The sequence below is a fragment of the Fukomys damarensis genome, unplaced genomic scaffold (genome assembly GCF_012274545.1).
Source record: "Fukomys damarensis isolate Sample0158 unplaced genomic scaffold, DMR_v1.0_HiC HiC_scaffold_38, whole genome shotgun sequence".
NCBI lineage: Eukaryota > Metazoa > Chordata > Mammalia > Rodentia > Bathyergidae > Fukomys > Fukomys damarensis.
The window spans coordinates 14,343,258-14,366,064 of NW_022900950.1; the positions used below are offsets into that span (position 1 = coordinate 14,343,258).

A 22,807-nucleotide genomic window follows, 5' to 3' on the forward strand; every position below is an offset into this window, starting at 1 on the left:
TACCAAAAAAAAAAAAAAAAAAAAAAAAAAGGAAAGGAAAGACTGAAATCAATGCAATCAGAAATGAAAAAGGTGAAATTACAATGGACTCAGTTGAAATCCAGAAGATCATTAGAAACTATTTTGAGAACATGCACTCTAATAAATGGAGAATTAAGAAAAAAATGGATTTTAAATGCAATGAACTATCCTAGTGGAATCAAGACATAAAAACTCTGAATGATAAGTTATCAGGCAATGAAATTGGAGAAGTAAGAAAAAGCTATCAACCAAGAATAGTCCAGGTCCTGATGGATTCAATCTTGAATTCTACAAGAATTTTAGGGAAGATCTAACACTAATACTTCTCAAACTCTTTAAAGAAATCAAGAGGTAAGGAGTACAACCAAAGTTATTCCTCAAAGCTAGTATCACCCGGATTCTAAAACCAGAAAAGGACCCAAACAAAAAAAGAATTATAGACTGATCTCTTTAATGAGTATTGATGCAAAAATCCTCAAGATAATGGCAAAAAGGGCATAACAAATCAGCAAAAAGAAAACACGTGATGACCAACTAGATGCAGAGATGGTTCAACATATGCAAATCAATACATGTGATCCATCACATAAACATGATTAAAAAAAGACACTGAAGAAAATAGGAAGAGAAACTCTTTATCTCAATCTGATAAAAGCCATCTATTACAAACTAAGGGCCAACATTATATTAAACCAAGAGAAACCAAAAGCTTCCTTCTACAATCAGGAACAAGGCAAGAAAGTTAACTATTACCACTTCTACTTAATATTAGCTAATAAGACATTAGCTAGAACAAGAGAAAAGAAAGACACAAAAGGGATATGGCTAGGAAAGGAAGAAATTATCATTATTTGTAGATGACATGATCCTCTACATAAATGATTTAAAAAAAATCCCATCAAGCTTAGAATTAATAACCGAATTCATCCACATTGCAGGATACAAAGTCAACACACAAAAATTAATAGTTCCTGTATACCAATAATAAACTCACCCAAAGAGAAATTAGTGAAACAGTATCTTTCACAATAGCATCGAGAAAAATCAAATACTGAGGAATTAACCTAACCAAGGAGGTAAAAGGCCTCTATAATGAAAACTACAGTACTTGGAAAAGAGGACATCAGAAAATGGAACAATGTCCCCCATTCCTGAAAAGGCAGAAGCAATATAGTCAAAATGACCATATTTCCAACTCTGATATACAGACTTAATGCAATCACAATCAAAATGCCAATAGCATCCCTCCCAGAACCAGAGAAAATTCATATAGAACTAGAAGAGACCTAGGGTAGCAAAAGCAATCCTGGACATTATGAAAAACGCAGGAAGAATCACAATTCTGGCTATCAAATTATACTACAAAGCTACAGTGATTAAAAACAGCATGGTACTGACAAAAAGTTATGACATATGGATCACTGGAATACAACAGAGGATACAGAAACAATTTCAAGCACATTTAACTACCTGTTTGACAAAGGGGCCATACACTTATGCTGGAGAAAATATAGCCTTTTAAATAAATGGTCCTCAGAAAACTGGCTATTCACATGAAGATGATTAAATCTAGACTTGTATCTCATACCATGTACTAAACTAAAATCAAAATGGATCAAAGATCTAAATATTAAAACAAAAAAATCTGCTGGAAGATAAAAACAGGTAAAATTATTGAAGACATAGGTGTAAACATTGACCTCTGAAGAAAATCCCAATGGTACAAGAAATAACAACAAAAGGGCTCGGGATTTAGCTCAGAGTGCAAGGTCCCCAGTTTGATCCCTGGTACTTGCCCTCTCCCCAGAAAAGAAATAATAAGAATCAAGAAATGGAATCATATCAAATTAAAAAGCTTCTGTACAGCAAAGCAAACAACTACCATTCTATTTTATAGAATAGTGAAAAATTTTTGCTAGCTATTCCTCAGAGGACTAATATTTAGAATATATAAAGAACTAAAAAAAAATAGATCCCCTCAAAGTAAAAGACTATAAAAAAGTTGGCAACTGAAATGAACAGATACTTCTCAATAAACACGTGAAAAAATGTTCAACATCTCTGGCTATTATTAAAACCAACACTGAGATTCCATCTTACTCCAAAAGGAATGGCTTTTATCAAGAAATCAGGCAACAACAAATGCTGGCAAGTCCCTGGGGAAAAAGGAACCCTCCTTCATAGGTGGTGGGAATGTAAACTCATACAACCATTAAGGAAATCACTATGGAGATTCCTCAATAAACTAAAAGAAATAAAAAAAAATTTCATTTGACCTAGCTATTCCCCTCCTAGGACTCTCCCTGAAAGATTTAAAGACATATTACAGTTATACATACTTATCAATATTTAGAGTAGCATAATTCAAAACAACTAAATCCTGGAAACAATCCATCAACAAGCAGATAAAGAAAATGAGGGATCTATTTATAATAGTAGACTCAGCTATAAAGAAGGATAACTTTGAAGCAGATGAATGGATAAAGAAAACGTACTGTTTATACACAAAGGAGTACTACTCTACCATAAAGAAGGATAAAGGAGTCATTTGTAGGAAAATGGATACATCTTGAGACTATAATGTTAAGTGAAATAAATCAGACATACAAGCTTATGTATTGGTTTCTCTTATATGAGTGTTTTAGTTACTTTATCCTTGTTGAGACAAAATACTCAACACCCACAAGTTAAAGGAAGAAAGGTTTCTTTAGCTCATAGTTTTTGAAGGTTTCAGTCCATAATCAGCTGGCACCAAGGCAGGATGGCATGGCAGACAGGCATCACAGAGGAGAAGCAGTTCACAGCAGGCAGAAGGTAGCAAAGTAACAAGAGATGACCACAGCTCTTTCTATCCCTTATGTCTTAACTAGGCTACTTATGGGTGATGGCACTCACACCCTTGATCCTAGTGCCCTTGAGCCTAGCACTGCACCATGAATCAATTGCAGTGTGACACATTCTAGATCCAGCCATGTCTGAAAAAGCCCCACCTATGACAACAAGTAGTTCTGAGGGACATCTAGACACAAGCTATAACAATGAGAAACCCAACATATAAATAAAGAGTAAATTGAAATACAGATTAATGAGAAAAAAAAAGAGATGAAGAGAGGTAGAAAGTGGAGTAGAGGAAAATTGCAGCTAGGAGGGAAGGGATGGAAAGTGGATGTAAAAAGAATTAAGATGTGCTATATACATGTACTAATTCCTCACAATGAAAGTGGTCATTATGTGCTGCAACCTATAGATATAAAAATTTTAAAAAATAATTCGAAAAGTATAATTACATTGTTACCTGGTCAGTTTGGTTTGGTATTAAAAATGCAGCAGTTGTATTTTTGGTGAGCTAATGGTTACTCTTCAAAGTACAGATAATTTACCTAGTTTTTAAAAACTAAAGGCATAAAATTGAGTGAATTTAAGTATATATTTAGTAAATCTTAGGATTGTATCCATATACTTTATATCATTCTACACAAGGCAAATTTTCCTTCTAACCATTAAAAAATGTATCAACTGGAAAGAAAGCAGTAGCCATTTCTAAGCAGAGATTTTTTTCACAGAAATGTGAGTCAACTCGAACAATACAAGGGGATTATGATATAGGGGAAACTATTTCAAAATCTCAGTGGATGTATTCCCTATTATGAATGATAAAATACACACATAATAGCACCCTATAATGTTGTAAAGAGAAAATGCAAGCAAATGGCAAGAATTTCCTCTTAAGGCTCTACATTTTCATTTGGAGATCTAATCACTAAACTTTTAGACAAACTACACTTTGGTAACACATTATCTCCATTTTAACATGCTGGTATCTAAGTGGAAATAAACCCAGGTCACCTTTGATACAGGATATTCAAAGTACCTTTTGTATATATTTTATAATTATACTAAAGAATGTGAGAGCCAGCAGAAATTCTAAATTATTCCACAAATCTGTTCTTCCCTTCCCAGCACACTCTGTTCCCTTTCATTCATGTGTTCTCTTTCTCTCTCATTTGCAGATGCAAATAAGTCCACAAGATGTAGTGTAAGGTTAAGCACCACATTAGAGTGTGAAAAATACACTTTACCACCAGTAAGTAGTTCCAAGACCCTGCATTTGTGAATCTTAAAATTAACTGGGCTGCAAAGATCTCATCACTCTGACAGCAGCTCAGCCAAACTGTGCCTTTAGAAAATATTCTGTAATAAAACGAGATTTTACATGCTAAAACAAAATCTTTTAAAACATCTTTCAGATGATTGCTCATTTTAGTAATAATATTTGTGGAATCTAAAACCCACATACACACATAAATGTTCCCATGGAAGATTATGTTGTTTTGGGTTAGCTTCAGAATTACTAAATTTTTATCAATCTTTTAATGGACACTTTTAAGAATAAATCCAATCCTCCCATCCAAGTACTAACCAGGCCCGACCCTGCTTAGCTTCCGAGATTAGATGAGATTGGGCACATTCTGGGTGGTATGGCCATAGACAGAATTAATTCCAATCCTGAAAAGACTGAGGCTATATATCTGACTGCTTTGACAAACAAAACAGGCAAAATTTAGAGCAAAAAGGACTCAGGAATAGTCTCTCTACTACATTTGTGAATGTCTCTGAGCAAGGTAGACTAGTTTCTGCCATGGCTTATTTATTTCTCCAAATATGTATATTCAGTTGTGATGTCTGCTGTTTATTAGAGCTAAAATGCTAGAGACAGGAACATAATTTGAATGAAAAGGAGAGATTTATTATAACTGGGTCTAAAAGAACCTAGACAGGAACATGGCTGGGCCTCAGTGGAGTAACTAGAACCAGTAACTGGAATGCTACCAGGATTCCTTCTCCGTAATTTTTTGTTATTTTGAGACAGGCTTTTGCTGTGATCCTCAAATTCTTAGTCTCAAGCAATCCTCTTGAAGCATTCGGCTCCCGAGTAGCTGGGCATGCTACTACTATGCCTGGCCTTCTAAATAGTAATGTCTTCTCTCTATATTTTGGGTTCATTCCTTTTTCACAGAGTAACTTTTCCCACATAGTAGAAAACTTGACCATGTGTAACTCCTATGTTTTATAGCTCACAGCTTTAGCCATCAGAAAGTTTGTATTAGTTCCAATAAACAAAAATCACATGAAAAGCCTCTGGTTCAGTCCAGTGCCAATGGCTGGGAAAAGGGCACATATGATAGGGCCAAATTAGGTAATTTCCTCTACACCAAATCAGTGTTGTCTCCTCTCCCTCTCGCTCTCTCCTCCCCACTACCCCGTGGTCATTTTGTAATAACAAGGCCAACTGTTTTGGATGGGTGAAGTAAAGATCTTTGGGGGGCTGGGAAGGTGATTGGAGAAAGGCCTCTGCTGGTTGGTGGAAAAACTTTTCTATGCATGTGACAAATTGGGTTGTTTATACACTGCTTTCCCTCAAATACTGTTTTGGCAACACATTACCTCAAAATGTCCTGTTGAATAGGTGCCACTTCAGAATTTATGTCCAGCAGTGCATGCTTCCAAAAATAAATGTGTGGCATGCAGCCATGGGCCCATTTGTTTCTAGCTGTCATTTTCTTAGATAATGTTTCTGAGATAATGAGGTCCAGAAAATGTTTTGAGCTATACAACTAATTTTTAGGCCACAGATACTATCCAAAATAGGATAAAGTTGAAAATCATTAGGGGCCATCAATCTACTTATTTGGTCAAAGTTAGAAGCGGCTATCTTTGTGGTAGGTCCATTGTGTTTTCTAGCAAATGAAGAAGTCTCAATGGAAATCAGAAGAGAAAGCAATAAAACAAAAAAGGTGATTTGGTTTTGTTTTTTTGGTAGAGAAAAGGGGCCATGAATAATCAGTGGATTACAATGTCAAATCTGGACCTGTTCAGTTTGGAAAGTCATGGAAATTCTATTTGGAGACAGTCCCTAAATAGAGTTGTGCATGTGACTGGAAATATGTGTTGAAAGGGCTTATGAAAAGGAAGTTCTCAGTTCGAAGAACTTTGATTTCATTCTGTTATTCTGAAGTGTCTTTCACAATGGTTCCACCTTACTTCATGAATTTTCTGAATTCTATTTTTTTTTTCTCAGAAAGAGGAGATTTAAATTACTACTGAACATTTAGGGGGATAGAAGGTCTTTAATTTTTTTTAACTATGGAAAAAATTTGAATACACAGCAGTAGTGAGAATAGTACCCATACACAGTGAGCTCTCACCTGCTATCCAGTTTTAACAATGATCATTCTGGCTGATCTTATTTCATCTACACTGTAATCGTCATCCCAAACACTGCACTGAATTTTTTGAAGCAAATCCTAGAATCATAATATTAAGTCTATAAATTGGAGCATGTCCTACAGTTTCTCTATTTTTCTGACTGCATCCATGTGGTGTTAACATATTCCCCTGACTCCTATATTTTCTATAAACTCCTAATAAGATCTAGAAGGTTAAGCAGATCTAAGTTTAATTTTTTTTAAACAAATACTCTTTGCAGGTGATGCTAAGATGCAAGAATAGGTGGCTGCCCCTCTTTATGATTTAGTGGTCATTTATGAGAGCATTCAGGTGTTTTATTTCACTAAGCATTACAAAATGATACTACACTATTTTTCTTATTCCTCCTTCATTAGTTTCCTGGGGTATTTTTATGAAGGGAAACTTTCTCACCTGTCTTGTCACCTTCTTAGATAAATGATACTATTCTATTCACATTTTTCTCTTGGTTTTTCACTTAACATTTTATCCTAGTGATCACTTTATATTGCATATAAAACTATTTGATTCCTTTTGCAGCTGCAATTTTTCAACCCATCCCAAGTGATGGACATCCAGTCGTTTGTTCTCTTTTCATTTTAAAATTTATTTATATGTCATTCAAAGTCTCAAGATAGGAAGGACAAAAGTCAAATTTCAACAAAGAGGAAAGAACTTGGTAAAGTGGTCCTTTTCACTGAAGCATGGGTATGATTACAGAATAGTGCCTTTTTAAGCACTGCTTATTCAAACTTTTAAAGGTAAGTGTTTGAGATTATATTTTCTGGCTCCTTCACCTGCCTCTATTTTTCATTTTATTCTGCTCTGTAATCAGCCTTTCAAGTATTCCAGCCTTTGCCAGCCCTAGTCACAGCAATATTTATCTTCATATAGCTTCATGCTATAGAACTGACCTGGCTAAGCCTGGCTATTGGTGCTAACTCACACTCAGTGTTTTCTGGTGATCACTATGGTTGCTAATATTCTGTTGTAACAGTAAAGGCAGAAGCAGTACTAATGGGGTTGGTACTGGGACTCAGGGAAGTTCAGCCATAGCTCCAAAATTTCAGGAGCAGCAACCATGGGCTTAGGAAAACAGAAATGAGATAATCAGGATGATCATATTTATTGAGTTGATCCTAACCGGGGTAGTTCTCTTTCTCTTCTATCAACTATTCAGATGAATAGGAATGAGCTAGGACTAGGTTCAAATTCTCAAAAGATCATATGCTTATGTGCCATAGACATAAACCATACAGATACATTATTCTTGGACTCTGGTTTTTAGGCTTTCCCTTTTATGATGGGTAATTTTGGGTATAAACTTGACTGGATAAGGACTACCTAGTGAATTGATTAAGCACTATTTTTGGATGTATCTGTGAGCGTGTTTCTAGAGGTGTGTGATTCTTAATGGACTAAACGGAGGAAAATCTGCTCTCAGTGTGCACCACCATCCAGTTGGCTGGAGGTCCACAAAGAACAACAACAAAAAGGCAAATTGGTCTCTCCTGGAGCCAGGATATACCTTTCTATTCCACCCTGAGACAGCAGAACTCCAACCTCTCCAGCCTTTGCATTCCTGGACTTCCCCCAGTAGCTGGCAGATTCTTAGGTCCTGCGTGTAGGGCTTGGACTGGGAGTCACATCATCATCTTTTCTGGTTCTGAGCCCTTCAGACTTGGATTGAGTAAGAGTACTGGACCTCCAATTTCTTGAGGGCTGGTTGTAGGAATTCTAAGCCTTCACAATTGCATGAGTCAATTACCCTAATAAATTCCTTCTCATATGCTTATACAAAGGAAGTGTCTTTAGTTGTGCTGTTGTGGCTGCCTTGATGTCCTGAATTGACTCAAAACATTTACTTTTGATGGTCATTCACTTTGGGGAAAAGCCAGAAGTCACACTGTGCCAGATCTGGTAAATAAGGTAGATCCCAGGACAAATCACAACGTTTTTATGAGCCCGCCTTTCTGTCGGATGGCACTCAGCAGCAGCATTCACTGAATTTTTGATCATATCTCATAAAGACATGAAAAAAGACTTCCAGAACTGCTTCCGAAAGTGGCAGAAATGAGGGAATAAGTGTGTTTGAAGGGAGGGGGAGCCTTGGGGATTCATAGCAATAAGTCTTTTACTATAATACTTTAAAAAAATTAAATATTCACCATATATTCTGATTACCCCCTGTATTTGTTAGAAAGACTGAATTAAGAAGAAGGAAAAAAAAAGCCCCAACAAACTAAAAAAATAAAACCACAAATCTAGAAGAAAATAAGACCACAAAGGTCAGGACCATATGGAGCTCTGATTAATAAAAACAAATGAACAAATCCCTTAAAAACCTAAGACCCCCCCCCAAATTAAAACCAACAACAAAAACAAGAAACATCCAACTAAATGACCTTCTCAGGAGAATGACTGGATGCAAGAGGGGTTGAATCCATGTCCTACCAGAAACACTGAAGCACTATGAGTGAGAAGCAGAAATCATGTCATTTAAAATCATGTTAACCCTCCAGTACTTGAAGGCTCTAGTGAACAAGCAAGGATTGAGACTGTTTATCTTGAGAGGTTATAGGAAGCAGAACTAGGACCAATGTTACAGAAGACAGTTTTTTGAGCAATGAAAGGAAGAAACATATCAATAACCCATCAGCTGGCAAAATATGACACAGCTCTAGAGGTAACAATAAATGACCATATGAGGATACTACATACATTCAAGCACTGTAATTAAAGTCTGTTTATATTGCAAAAAGAACTTCTATTTGCTACGATGATCTAATGTGCCTCTTTCCCTTTACTTGTATTTGTATACTCACATTTTTTTTGTTTCAGTAGATAAATTACCTGTGCTCCTAAAATCAGTCCTCCCATTTATGTACTAAATTATATTACCTTTTCACACAGGCAATGCTTTCCATAGGCATAAACACACTGTAATTTCTCATCTTTAAAATATAATCTCTCCCCGTCTCCCATATCTGCGTTTATCCTCACTAGCAATTCTGCGAAGAGTCTTTATTTGCCATTCTCCAATTCCTCTTCTCTCACTCTCATTTAACCTATTCAAATAAAACTTTTGACCCAGTATTCTTCTGAATTGCTTTAAGATCACTGATTCGATGGTCAATCCTCAGTTCTCAATTACATGATCTATTAGCAGCACCTGACACAGTCTCCATTTCTTCAGTCCCCACCCACACCCCCAGTCCAGCTACACTGATATTCTGACTATTACTGAACACACAAAGCACAGTAGTATTCATGAGCATTTGCAGTATTCCCTCTCCCTGGAATGCGCTTTCCTTAGATTAGTGCATGGTTCACTTGTCTCAGGTCTTTATCCAAATGCCATTGTTTTAGTGAGGTTTTCCCTGGGCACCTTATTTAAACTTGCAGCCCCTCCCCTATAACGCCCCTTTCCTTCCCTGATTTGTTTTGCTTCTCTTCTTTTACTCCCATTTCACATTTTATTTTGTGGATGTTCTGTTGCTTTTCACAAAAGTACAGACTTTTACTAGTGCTTAGAAACCTCGATGGCACATAGTAGGTAGTAAAAAAAATATATATATTTCCCCCTAATACCAGTGATCAAGTATGCTAGGCAAGTGCTCTGCCACCACTCAGTGCTATATACCCAGTCCAAAAAATAGTGTTGAATGAATGAATGGAGAAAGTGAAGGAAAGAACATATGAAGAGGATAAAATCTGATATTTTAACTTAATGTTAACTTTAGTACTATTTTGTTTTTGACCAAAAGTGGAATTTAAGTCATAGAACAGGTGCTGTATTTTATTTACATTGTACATACTATGTAGGCAGATTAAGACTTACCAAAAACTAAAAAGGAGTGCAAACCTTCAAAACCACTGGACTTGTCTGCTCATATTCTAATACAGGTTCAATAGAGCTATCTTTGACTACTATTGAAGTTCGTTCTTGGTCAGCCTTCCACAAAATGGGGTTATACTAAATACCTAACCAAGTAAAAATACAGATTAGATAGAGATTAGAGCTAAACAGAATGTTACATAAAGTTCTCAGCTATGCAATTATTTTATATTGAGTGGTTGCAAATAATTCATGAAAGCAAAGTGTGGATTTAGTCTGTCCTTTGGCTGTGCCTTATCCGCTTTCTTGACCCAGTGTTACCCTGAGAATAGGATCTATGGCTTACCCGAAGAGGTGGCCTTAAATCAGGTAAAGTACAACTGGTTCAAAGTTCTGAGATACTAGCAAATCCTAGAAACCCACTGCTCCACTGAGCCTTTTAAATTTTAATTTTATGTTTTTGTGGTGCAGGGAATCAAACCTTATGGCCTTGAGTATGGTAGGCAAGCAACTTATCACTAACCTACATCCTCAGTTCTCCTTTGTGACTGATGGATGCCTAACTATGAGAGTAATTTTAGTGACTTTGGGGTGCTGGTACTTTTATAAAAGAACTCCATGTGAATTATTTCTGTTTTGCTGAGGCTTCTCAACTTCACTCTCATCTGTCATTCAAATCAACAGTTTCGGTGCTCGCATATTACAGAAATTCAAACCAACAACAGCACAACCACTTTCTCTGTTACCTTTTATAATCAAGAGCAGAACCTACAACACCCACTTTCAGTGCAACAAAGAAGTTATAGGTTATTGTAAAAACCAGGTCAATATGTGATTTGTGATGAAGTGGAACTTCTTGAAAACAGAAAATCTAATTTCCAGAAATATGTTTCGAGATAGAGTATAAAAGCTTCGTAAGAAAAAAAAAATTGTAAAAAGAAAAACTTGTAAACCCAGAACTTAGGGAAGCAGAAGCAGGAGGATCCTAAGTTTGAGTCCCTGCTGGACAAGTTAGCAAGACCTTGTCTCAAAATTAAACATAAAGGGCTGGGGTTGCAGCTCTGTGATAGTGCCCCCAAGTTCAGTTCCCAGCACCACGCACACACACACACACACACACACAGAAGCACAAAGAAAGAAAAAGTCTTGCGTTTAAATAAAAAACTAGTTGGTTCTGACTTTACAAAATCTTAAAAAGCACGAAATTAAAAGAAAAAAGTAAAAAAGCATGACATTAAAAGAAATTTAAAGTTTGAATACATACTACCTTCTTAAGTATTTTACTAATAAAATTTATTCATCAAACACAAAGTAGTTATTTTAAAAATAAAAACTAGACTATCTAGATCTAAATATGTAGGTCATTAAGTCTGTGAGAAATTAAAATTAAAAAATTAAATGCTAGTTTTAAGTTTCAGTGTCAATATAACAACATAATGATTTTTAGTGAGCCAATATATGATTGAAATATTAAGATATAGCTACAAACTTACAAGCTCTGAATCATATGAACATTGCAGCCATTTAGGGGAGGTGAGAAGCTCTTTCATTCAACTCATGTAAGAAAACCAATGCATGGTTCATTGTTCTATGCTCTTGAGGATCAGGGGACTATAAAGACATCTTCAAGTGTCTGAAATTCAGAAGGCAGAATGGGACAATGATTTACAAAGTGCAGTGAAGTAACAACTTACAAATGAGAAACATAAAATGCTGATATGAAAAGAATAGTATCGATGATAATAGTTACTATTACACCACCACAATTGATTCCTAAGTGCTTTAGGCTTTTCAGAAAAGTTGTGCAAGCTATCCAACAATCCAATGAGGCAGCCACTATCTTTCCCCCAACTCCAATTTTATAAATGAAAGAACTGATTCTAGTGCATTTAGATGCATGTTCTGTATCATACAAATGTTAAGTGGTGGATTCAGATTTAAATCCACATCTGCCTAACTCCAGTACTTTTGCTCTGTCTAGCCTATCAGACTGTCCTCTGCAGCTCAGATGGTAATACCAAAGAGTAGATTCTTTGAGAATGAAGTTTAAAAGAGTGTGAAGTTGTGTGCTGGTGGTTTTGGCAGTGATACACTGAACAAAGTTTGCTCAAATGAAGGCACATAAGTAGCACAGAATAGGCTATATGCAAGGGACTCACAAATAGTGTCACAGGACTGGAGTGGACTTTAAAGCCCTAAAGTTCTCCTGAGGAGGCTAGGGATTAAGTGGACGGAAAAGTGTAGGGAAAGCACACCGTACGACACAGTAGTGCATACCTTTATAATCACAGTCCTCTGAGAGATGGAGTCAGGAGGATCCCAAGTTCAACCTACCTTGCCAACTTAGTAAGACCCTGTTTAAAGGTTTTTCAAAAAATGGTAGGAATGAAAGAGGTCCAAGAAACATAACCTTAGCAGCATTTAAGCTTAGCATCCAGACTAAGAAGAGGGATATGTAAAAAGGAAGCAGAGGAAACTAGGATATTCCAACATGAAAACCAAACAGTTTTAGAAAGAGGAACGAGTATTTGGCAGATGGGGCACAAAGGTCAGGGAAGCTGAAAATGTAAAGCTGACCTGGCTGAGAGAGAGGAAAACTGAGATAGCTAGCCATTGTTGTAGGGATAGAAGAGGTTGGATGTCAGGGATTGAGAAGTGAATTAGGAGTGAGGAAGTAGGCAGCAGGTATGCTAGACTTTCAAGAGCTTGGTGGTAAAAAGGAGATAGGTTGTAACATAAGAGTAACAATGATCGAAAGAAGGCTCAAAAAGGAATATACTACCCAAAAGTGGTTATGAAATAGAAAATGGTATTTCTAGAATTAATTTTTAATTTCCTGAATTCACTGCTGTAAAAACTTCAAATCACGCTGGCATTCACATCCTGGCATGCACATGAACTTAACTGTGAAGACAAATGTAGTAGCAGCTGAGACAGAAACCAAAAACCCTCTGTAAAATTACTGGAATGATTATATTAAAAGCTCTCCTCAAACCTCTAACGCTCCAAAAACTCCAACTATAAACTGATGGTTAGTTTTTCTGCCAGTGAGTAGAGTGGCCCAATATAATACACAAACAACCTAATAACACATAAAATGATTATTCCAAAACTTTAGATCTTTTCCATTGTCAAATAATTTTCCTTTGTGTTCACATTTTGTTTGCTTTACCTTGAGTCACCTCCTAATCATACTGACATCTACAACTGATGATTATATTAGACCTAAAAGTGTTCTTAAACAAATGAAAAATACTGACTTCCATTCCTAAAAGTCCTGCTTCCAATTTTCAAGAGGAAATTAAATAATGTATAAATCAAATATTGGGCCTAAGCCCAGACAGCTGAACATCGTTTTGTCCTTTCAAGGCAAAGAGGAAGTGTCTGCTGTGGCAGGGACATGCCAAGAGAAATAAAGCTTGACCTCAGCTCCATGTGAAAGTGATTTTAGATAATCGGGGTGTCTGCAAATGGGTTAAAAATGAGACCACATACTAACACGGAACTTTCCATGGAAGTTAAAAAAAAATCACTCAATATCGAACCTCCATGTTAAAAACAAAATATACTGGGCATGGCCTTCAAAATTCTATATAAAGGTAGCAAAGCAACAGGAAAGCAGCCAGGGAAGGACAGTCGACAAACAAATCAAAGGGAAATTAAAATGTATTTCCTCTACCACATATTGGAGGGTCACAATTACATTTGTTTGTAATTGTAACTGCAGATTCAAAATGAGGTGTGTGAGGTGAAAGAGCGAGAACAGAGAGAAAGAAAATGTAAGTGTGGGTGGAGAGGTGGGAGGATGATGAATAAATTATTTAGACTGGGGGTGGGCAAATTTATTCTGTAATTTGCCGGACCACAAATAGTTTGTAAAGAACATAGTCCCTCCTGCAACTACTTGGATCTGCTCTTGTAGTATGAGAGCAGTGACAGTAAAAATGTAAATGAACAAGTGGGTTTATGTTCCAATAAAACTTTATACACTAAAATGAGAACTTCATTCATCTCTCATGTGTCACGACTTATTCTTTTGATTTTTATTCAATCCCTTTAAACTGTAAAGTTATTCTTAGCTTGTAGGCTTCACAAAAACAGGTCGTGGGCCATATTTGATCTTTGGACTATAGTTTGCTGACTCCTGATTTAGATGATCAACTACCCATTCCATAGCAGAACATTCCTATGCATATGGCCTTGAAGTATAATTGAGATTCTGGGTAAGAAAAATTGTTCTTTTGTTAATTAGCTAAATGCAAGATGGTAATAATGGCAGAAAACATTTATTTGGAAGAAATAGTAGATTCTCCCTAACTCTATAAAAAAAGACAAGCAATTTATTTTTCCTACCAGGATACTTAATGCTAATATAAAAATCAAGTTTATATAGTGAGAGAGTTTGAAGTAACATGCTATAACAATATATGGTATTACTGAAGGAACAAGAGTGACTTAGAAATATTATTCCCTTTATTATAATCTAGTATTTTATATACATCCTTTGCAGTACAATGTTAGTCTGGAATTATACCTAAGTTTCCATCATCACCTCTGTGAAAATCACAGAGCTAGGACTTTCTGGTCCTGCATATACTACATATACTGTAGATCACACTGTGATAAAAACAGTACAGAACATCTAACCTAAACTTCCAGAAACAAAGGAAATATGAAAGTGCAATATAACTGTGTACAGTTTTTGTGAAGCAAAAATAATTTTTATATATTTAATATTCTGATACAAAACAGTGACTTTCCCTTTTTTGTACAGTACAGTGGTACCTCAGTTCACAAACCTAATTTATGATTTTTGGGAAGATGGCTGTGGTTGTTTGTAACCTGATGTAGAGTTTAGTGAACAGAAGCAAAATTTTGTCGACCACTTGTGAGAATCGAATTGCTTGTGAATAGCAGTATTCTTGCAGAGGCATTACTAACCCTCTTAAAAGATCCTGGTAGTATCTCAGAGCCATGATAAAGGAAACATGTATATTCCCTCTTTTTTCCTTCCTTTCCTCTTCTTTTTGCCCATTTCTCTTTTCTTCCTCTCTATTTTTAAATAATCTGAATACTACTATCTCTTCCTTGAAGAAATGATAGTTGATTCTTTAGGAAACTTTGTCTCGACTACTCCAGCTCTTGCTCCCTGAGGCAGTCACAGAGTTTCTCTTACTAAAGGGGGTGCTGTATGATCAGCTGGTCCAGACAGATTGTATTTTAGGTATAACAATGATCCAAGGAAGATTTAAAAAGGGAATATACTATGCCAAAGTGTTTGTTAAATATATATTTTAATTAATTAATTATTTGGTACTGGGGATCGAACTCAGGGCCTTATACTTGTGAGGCAGGCTCGGTGCCACTGAGCTAAATCCCCGGCCCCTAAATACATATTTTTATGGATCAATTACTCATGATATATATAACAGATCCCAATAAATGTGCAGAGTATACTCATGCCCCTTTTAGAGAAAGCAGAGTATATTTTAAATATCTGATGACAATTTCATCAGGAATATAATCAATCATAATATTGTTTGTATAAGAAAATACAACTCCTTTAACCAAGTGATCTATTTTGGGGGGGTCTATTTTGTGGTACTATTTATAGGAATCCATTGTGGTAAAACTGCCTGCACCATTTACTTGAAAGTAGAGAGAGGTAACCACAGATTGTAGAAAGGCCAAGTGTGTGAAACTGGTAGTGGAGATGGGGACACACTCAGTGAATAGCCTTTTTATTTTCTCTGTCTCCTTCCATTTTCTACCATTTTGTTCCCTCATTATCAATATCCTATACCAGAAGGTACATTTATCACAAATAATGAACATACATGGACACATCATCAACCAAAGCCCAAAGTTTTACATTAGGATTCACCCTTGTTATACATTCTATTATACATCTGAATAAAACACAACATATGTTGATACACAGCCACCTTTGCAGTATCACACACAGTAGCTTCATGCCCTAAAACATCTCTGTGCTGAGGCTTTTACTTTGCATCTCTCCTAACTTCTGTCAACCACTTTTGTTTACTATCTTTATAGTTTTACCTTTTCCAGAATAGTATATATTTGGAATCATAGTATATAGCCTTCTCTCACTTAGTGATATGCATTTGAGGTTGTCCTATGTATTATCCTGATTGACAGATCATTTCTTTGAGGTACTGAATAATATTCTGTTGTCCCTATGTACCACTTTGTGTACTGCATTCACCTATTAAAAGACATCTTGGAGGCTTACACTGATTTTAATGTTACTCTTTTATTTCAAGTTCTTTCTTCTGTGTTAAAGTCAAAGGACACTGAAGGCATACATAATCTTGATTATCAACCTATATAATTTCAAAACAGGTACAAGAAAACTGAGGCTCAGGAGTTAAGTGACTAACTCATGATAATATTTTCTGCCCAGTATGTGTTTCTGAATCCGGCCTTCAACATACAGCCGTGCCTCAAAGTATTGCTCTCCTCACTGGAAGCTAAATGCCACTGCCCATGCTTCCTCTACCAGACAAATTTACTTCCTTAAAACTCTAGCACACTTTTAAACTTCATAAGAAAATATGACTTAGCTTTATATGTGCTAGGGTCCTCTGTAGTATGTAGGCCACAGATTTCCTATTGATTTTTCAGGTCTCAAAGGGACCAAAGCAATGAAAACAAGTATTGTTAAGATGTTTAAAAGAACAACAACAAATAAAAGAAAAGAAAAGAACAAACCAGTGGGTATGGTGGTGCACATCTATAACTTCAGCACTCTGGGAGGCCGAGGCATGAGGATCACAAGTCAGAGCCCAGCCTAGGAAACTGAGTAAGTAAGACCTGTCTCAAAATAAAAATAAAAAGGGCTAGGGATGCAACTCAGTGCAAAAGCCCTGGGCTCAATCCCTAGTACAGTGACAGAGAACCTTTTGAGTTTCAATGATAAACAGGACAAACAGCTGTGGCATGCACACCACAGGTTTGCCACCTCTCCCTAGTACTTAAAAATAATAAACCAAATGAGATCAGAGGGGGTCACCAGAACTTTGTGCAAATACTGCTTATAAACTCTTGTTTACACAAGACTAAACATTTGGTTTCTGCAGGCCCCAAAACTGATTATTAGAGAAGAGAATGCACAGACTTATGGAAGAAATGGGATCTTTCAGAATGCAGCTGTTTGCGCCTGGTTGAGTTTAACTGGAAGACACATGAGGTTAGAACAGTGGAAATTGGAGGGATTGAAAAAGGTAACCACCCAAAAGTATATCTGCAGGAAAAAATATTGCAGAGAAAAATAAGGGGAACATAATTTAATCAAAATAAAAATTGTCTTTAGCACATTTGTATGTGAAGGCAAATGTATCTGTACAACTCAAAAAATAACAGCAAACCTGCTTAATCATGTAGTGCATGAGTTATATTTTTATTCCAACCCATCAAGTAACTTCCTTTATGATTCCTTTTACTGAAAATTATAACCATCAGCAAACCAGACTTTGACCAAAATGTTTCAGATCATACTGCTGCCAGAACTCTGGTAAGACAAACTGATAGTTCTTCATGCTGGGTTCTTGCTTAACCTTCATTCATATAGGAATGACATACTCTCATTTACAATATGGCGTCTCAAAACATACAGACTTTTCTGGTGGGAAGTCCAATTATCATTTCCAGATTAAATCAGTGCCTAAAGCACTTGTACCAGAAAATTGGGTTAAAGTGATGATAGGGTTTAAAAAATTATACACTTTTTAATAATTAATTTGAATCCTGCCCAAATCAGAAAATATCCAAGCTTGTTTATCACCAAATATCAAAACTCATACTCAAGATACAAGGAAGTCAGTAGATTTCTCTATCTCCAGCCTTGGTGAGTGACTGGGCCTCATAAAAGTACACATTGTAATAGTTAAGATTCAAACATTGAATCTTAAATGTCACCCAAGGCCTCTGTGTTAGAAGCTTGGTCTGTAGAAGGGATAACTGGGAGGCAGTGGAACCTTTAAGAGTTGGGGCCTACTGGGAGCATTTATTTCACTGGGAGTGTGCCCTTGATGGGGATAGTGTGACCCACCACCCCTTCTTCTTCCTCACTTTTTGCTTCCTGGCTGTAAGGTGAGCATTTTTGTTCTACCAAATGCTCCTTTCACAGTATATGCTGCCTTTCCACAGGCCCAAAAGCAAGAGATCCAACTGACCACAGATGGGAACCTTTAAAACTGTGAGACAAAATAACCCTTCTTCTTTATAGGCTATCTCTTATATTTGTTAATATTTAGCCCCTTCCAATTACACTTCCAATTGTTTTCAGATATTCCTAAAACAACACGCACAGAAATCAGAGAGATTTGAGTGTGGTAAACTTTCACAAAAATGAAGCTGCAATGCCTTGTCTTTTATTTATTAAATAGTTCTTAAGGAGAAATCCTGAGCTAGGCCACTAGCCTTTTTAAATTAATTAATTTACGCTGAAGACTCACATTGCAAAGGGCTTTTTTCAGGAAAAAAATATGTTTCTCAGATGACTGTAGAATGGGAATTATTAAAATAATTGAGAAAACCAAGATTACATTAAGTTGTCATACTAAATAATTTTTTAAATAAAGTGAATGTAAAGCTACATTGCCAATCAGGTCATAAAACATAAAAAGCTACAGCAGAAGTTTAACTTTGGCAAAACCACTGTGTGGACAAGATTTCCAGCAGACAGGTTCTGAGCTAACTAGCAATTATATAAAGTCAAAACATGAAGAAATTACTTGCCATATATGCAGTCCTACTGCACTGTAGAGGAAATAGTGTTAATTTATGAAAAACAAATCTTCCATAAGTATATGACCATCCACATATATAAAGCTTCTCTTTGGTCCTTTTGCAACAGATCTATATTTTGTAGAATTTTACTTATTGAATATTTGCAATAAAATTGGGAGAAATTAAAATGCTGGATATTCATTTTCATTAACATTTTCACAGGTACCTCAAACTCAATGTCTATTTCAAGAATTTAAAAGATGGACCAATCCTTATATAGTAAGATTATGGCAGTTCATTATAGATGGATTCAATATTACTAAAAATTAGTACCCCCCCAAAAAAAACACCAAAACAAAACAAAACAAAACAAAAACTCATGAAACAGACATCTGAGACTTGGGGATCAGAGTCGAATCTCCCTTTTCAACTTTCTAGCCTATTTGCAAAATCATGTATATCCACAATACTCCTTCTTCCTTAATATAACACATGTCCTTTCTTTCACCAGAATGTAAAACCTTCTTTGTGACCATTACCCCAACCCCTTGTGATGGTCATAAGTTATCCCTTTTCTTTCTTGGGTATCTGCATTCATTTCTTTCTAGTGTTTCCTTTTCTGCCTATAAAAAAAAAAAAAAATCAAGTTTCTCCCATCCTATCGTCTTGCCCCCACCATCTCTCTAGGTATCAACCTAACTTCTTTTCCTTCATTCAAAATTCTTAAAAGAGGTATCTAACATCTCACCTATCATCTTCAGTTCTCTATATAACAGTTTTTACCTTTACTACTCCACTGAAATTGCTTTTAATGAAATCACTAATGACATGCATATTGCTAAACTCAATATACCTGACCCTCTTAGCTGCATTTGGTAATAGTCTCTATCTTGTTATCTTTTAGAAATCTCATCTCCTCAAACATTTGTTTTATATTTTGGTGTTCCCAGGTTTTCTTGGTCTCTTCTGAGGCCAAGTAAACTCACTCAGGTTACATTATGGTGAAGCGCTCAATTGTCAGCATTAGCAACAAACAGTAACTATGAACCCCCAATGTTAGCATTTCAGAGAACAAATAATGGCAGAGAGATCATTCACACTGAACACTTTTCATTACAAAGGGCACAGTGATTTTTACTCATTTCTAACCAACACTAATTAAGAGAGATAAAAGGCCACTACATCCTTGTAAAGGGAACAATCCAAGAGGAAGAGATAACAATCATAAAAATATATGCACCAAATACTAGTGCACCCAACTGTGAAAAATAAATATTAATGGACATGAAAAATCAAATAAGCAGTAACGTAATAGTAGTGGGGAACCTCAATATCTCACTATCACAAACAGAAAGGTCAACTAGATAAAAAAATAAACAATTAAACACTAGAATTCAACCAAACTCTTGAAGATAGACTTAACAGATGTTTACAGTGTTCTATCCCACAAAATCAGAATACACATTCTTTTCAGCTGCACACAGGTCATTCTCCAAAATAGACCACATACTTGCTCATAGAACATGTTTAAGTAAATGCAAAGGAACTGAAGATATTCCATGTAGATTATCAGATCATAGTGTAATGATATTTGAGATCAATAGCAAAAAAACCCAAAAATATTTCATAACACACACTGAAACTGAACAACACACTTCTGAACAACCAATGGGTCAGAGGAAGTTAAAGAAGAAATCAGACAGTTTCTACAATTAAATGTCAAAGTATAATTAGAGCACTCTTAATCATAGTTGGAGGTATTATTACGTACTTAAGCTCAATCTAAGAAGTAAATGCACAGCTTACCATTTCAGCTATGTTTTTGTCTTTAAGAACCATGAAAAATTGGTTATATCTGAAAATCAACAGGTCCATTATTTTTATGTTTCAATCATTCTCTAAGAGTATTTGTTGAGACACCCACGAAGAAGCAAATCTACTGACTTATGTCCACATAGGTGATATAATATACTCAAATTTTACACAACTGGTTACCTTTGTGGTCTGCTATAGGACAACATCAGAGTAGCTGTAGCACTCCAGAAAAGACCCTCACTTAGGAGCTATTTTGAAGGCCAAATGTTCAAATTTTACTTAGGTATACCTTTAAGGACAAATTGTGACTTGTCAAATTGGCAAGAAAATAACTAAAATGGCTTGATGATGTTCTTATTTTTTTCTACCTATCAAAAGTTAAAGCTATCCATTTTTTCAGTGTGTTTTAATTAAATGGAGATCTTTTTGTTACCAAGAGTTGAAGGTTCCCATAATTCTTGCCCTCAGGATCCAGCAGGAAGGTGCATGTGAATTTCACCCCTAAATTTAAGCAGTGCTCAGTCACTATGGACTGGTTTGACAGCCCTGCCTGACAGCCTGATCTCTCTGCATTAAACTTTCTTCTTATTTGCCTTCTGTTTCTACTTTGCCTACTCCTTTACAAAGCAGAATTTAGTAAAAATTTTAAATCCACTGGTAGAACTGGGATGCATATAAATTTGAACAAATTTTTAAATTTCCCATGTTTAAGCGAAGCTGGAAAAATCATCCTGCTTCTACAGTTAAAATTCTGCTCTGGAAATCGCTTCTAATACTTTGCTGTTTTTATTCCATACTCCAAATCATGTTTTCTCACTGACATATGAATAAGATTTATTTACGTGCTTTTTTTTTTCCCATCTTTAATTGGGTTTACTGGTACATTTTAGGGATACAGTACAGTTACATTCATTGTTGGGATCTTGTACCTCTACATGACAAGTCTTGATTCTCATTTTTTCCCCTTACCTCTGCCCTCCCTTCACCCCCTCCTCCCCTCCCCATCTACAAACACTTTATTTTCATCTTTTCATTCTCTCACATTTTTTTCTTTTCCCTTTTTACTCCTCCCCTACCCATCCCACCTTCCCTACACCTTTAGCTGCTTTCTTCCCATTTCTAAATGTCAGTAATCTTATTAGAATCTTATGCATTGTTGCAGATTATTCACACCAGGGAAACTATTCGGTATTTACACATGTGTGACTTATTTATTTCACTTAGGAGTATATCTTCAAAAATAATCAACATTTCATTAAAATTAATGATATCAACAATAATGCACTTAAGTACACAAAGAAAGTCTTTGAAAAGTTGGCAGAATGATCTTTGTCATTAGCTAGAGGTGCTTCCGCCAGTCAGCAAAGGCAGTACAAAAATTATCATTCAGTCTGGACACTCAGATAATACCAGTAGTCAAGGTGACACTCTTGAGCTTCTGTCTGCTACAAGATGTTTTGCCTTTCATTTTTCAAATGTGTGACAGTTAACCCATTCTCTGTGTGTATGGATATGATAAAAACACCACTTGGAGCTCAGTAAACCATTTTTTACTATGAGCACACAAAGCCCATCTTTAGATTTTTGCTGTTTGCCTAACTGTTGAGAACCTCTGAATTTCCCCTTCTCATTCCTACATGCTATGTCATTTCCCCCTCAGTGCCCAGTACTGGATGCTATAATGATTATCAAAATTAGTTTGGGGTTACTTTACTTTGCTTATAGTCATCTCACCTCAGAGTCCCTTGTAGCTTTCTGGATCTTTACGAATCAGAGACAAGTCACAACCATAAAAGGGACATAATCACCTGACAAAGTTTATGAGAACACTTGAGATATAAGCATCCATGTCACTATGACATCCACCTGAATTAGATTATGTATTAGTTGTGTTGAAAAACAAATTCTATAGATAAGTCAATGGCCACTTGACTCTTTACAGGCCTTCATTATGCTTTAGTAATCAGGTAATATATTAATAGTATTGTCTGTGATAGTTTTATTGAGCACTTACCATATCTTAGATATGTTTTACATAACTTACCTAACAACACAAAAATGCTATGGATATAAAATTAGTGCACTCCTTTTATAGTAGAGAAAATTGCAGCTTAAAGTAGCTTTTTCAAAGTC

The 22,807-nt window shown here is 35.9% G+C and overlaps 1 protein-coding gene across 4 annotated transcripts in view; it reads right to left on the bottom strand.

Moving 5' to 3' along the window:
• Window positions 1-22,807, bottom strand: part of Spata5 (spermatogenesis associated 5) — a 296,553-nt gene that overhangs the window by 19,080 nt on the left and 254,666 nt on the right. Inside the window, exon 16 of one of the 4 annotated variants that reach the window (XR_777740.3) lies at window positions 11,599-11,738. The exons of the other annotated variants lie outside the window; for them this stretch is intronic. The gene's annotated coding sequence lies outside the window, so the exon portion shown is untranslated. The remainder of the gene's footprint in view (window positions 1-11,598; window positions 11,739-22,807) is intronic. 4 annotated transcript variants of the gene reach the window in all.